This window comes from Rhinoraja longicauda, chromosome 39, assembly GCF_053455715.1.
Source record: "Rhinoraja longicauda isolate Sanriku21f chromosome 39, sRhiLon1.1, whole genome shotgun sequence".
In the NCBI taxonomy this organism is placed as follows: domain Eukaryota; kingdom Metazoa; phylum Chordata; class Chondrichthyes; order Rajiformes; family Arhynchobatidae; genus Rhinoraja; species Rhinoraja longicauda.
The window spans coordinates 2,418,813-2,420,932 of record NC_135991.1 but is presented as its reverse complement, the minus strand read 5'-3'; positions in this window follow the sequence as shown (position 1 = coordinate 2,420,932).

The following is a 2,120-nucleotide window of genomic DNA, read 5'->3' as shown; positions in this document are numbered from 1 at the left end:
TCTGCAGTGTATTTAAAATATTTCTGTGCATGGCAATTGAGCAGCACCCGCGTTGTCCCGGCAAAATCTGTTAATATTATTCTCATGTTATTAAAGTAATTGTGTTGTGAATCAATGTGATTGAAGGGTATTTTTAATGGCGGTTGCATCAACTCCTGGGAGCTCCGTGCATCATGTTCCTTGTTGTTGCTGATGGGAAATGCAGCGGCTCAGTGGACGCACGGCACTGGTCACTGTGTAATCCACGAATGCCTCATCACCAAATCTTCCCAGCGCTCGGCTCTCCACCCCTGCCGCTGCAGCGCCTGCACACATGCACCGTCCAGTATTTATGCTCTTTGTTCAGCCGGCCGGCTTCATCCTCTGCAGCGCTGCATCAATACACACGCGGCTCATTCAAGCTGTTTCCCCAGTCTGTGTCTGATGCACTTGCAACGTGGTCCCTGCACCTCCGGCCGCCGTGAGGCTCCCGCGGTGGGCGACGAGTGTGTGTGTGTGGGGGACCCCGGTGAGTGCGGGCGAGGGCAGTGTCAGGAAATGGAGGCGAGACACAAGGAAGTGCAGATGCTGGATTACAAATAAAATACACAGAGTGCCGGAGTAACTCAGTGGGTCAGGCAGCATCTGTGGAAGACATGGATAGGCGGCGTTTCGGGTCGGAACCTGTCTTCAGACTCTAATGGAGGGGATTGGATTCAGCTGTCGTCAAGCTGACGAAGGTCATAAGTGATAGGAGCAGAATTAGGCCATTCAGCCCACGGATGCATGGAACAAGCTGCCAGAGGAGGTAGTTAAGGCAGGGACTATCACAACATTTAAACAGTTTAGTCTTGCACTGATAGGAAACTTTGCTGGAATTAAGTAATCTATATTTTATGCTTTAGAGATGGAGCGTGGAAACAGGCCCTTTGTCTCAACGAGTCCACGCTGACCAGCGATCGCCATGTATCACCCCACACACAAGCACTATCCTACACCATGAGGGACAATTTACTGCAGCCAATTAACCTACAAACCTGCACATGTTTGGAGTGTGGGAGGAAGCCAGTGCACCAAAACCCACGCGGTCACAGTGATAGCGTATAAACTCCGTACAGACAGCACCCGTATTCAGGATCGAACCTGGGTCTCTTTTTTAAAATATATACAAAAGCTTTTATTCAGAAAACAAAACAAACATACAAAAGGGTATCACGATCAAAGGCTGCAGATATTGGCAGTTTACAAACAAACATCAAATTAATACATCACCAACTTTGTCAATAATACACTTGACGTCCCGCGGTGACCAGCGTTCACGGAAGGCCTCCAGCGTTCCCGTGGACACCACGTGTTCGCTCTCCATGGACACGCGGGCACGGACGTTGGCCCGGAAGAGGGGCAGGCAGCCGACCCCGTTGCGGCCGTCGACTACCCGCTGCCTGGACCCGCAAATGGCCATCTTGGCCAGGCCCAGGAGCAGACCGACAGGTAGGCCCCACCGTCCCTCCCGACCCTGCCCCCCTCTATACCGGGTGCCCAAAAATCAGGAGCACAGGACTAAAATGGAGCCATAACATGGGGAGCAGCGCCTTCGGATACTCGAACAGGGGCTGCAACCTCTCACACTGTAAGTACAAATGGTACACGGTCTCTTCCTCGCCGCAGAAGTAAGCTGTGAGGCAGCAACTCTACCGCCGCGCCACCGTGCGGCACTATTCCCACAGTACAGTGCTGCCCATGTTCATTACAAGACGCAACAGGTCAGTTCTTCCCACAATAACAGTGTAGGGTGAGACGGGGAGTGAGAGTAACTACAGTAGGAGAGGGGGAGTGAGAGTAACAGTACAGGGGAGTGGTGGAGTGAGAGTAACAGTACACAGAGAGGGGGGAGTGAGAGTAACAGTACACAGAGAGGGGGAGTGGGAGTAACAGTACACAGGGAGAGGGGGGAGTGAGAGGAACAGTGCAGGGGAGAGGGGAGTGAGAGTAACAGTACAGGGGAGAGGGGAGTGAGAGTAACAGTACAGGGGGAGAGGGGGAGTGGGAGTAACTACACACAGAGAAGGGGAGTGAGAGTAACAGTACAGGGGGAGAGGGGGAGTGGGAGTAACTACACACAGAGAAGGGGAGTGAGAGTA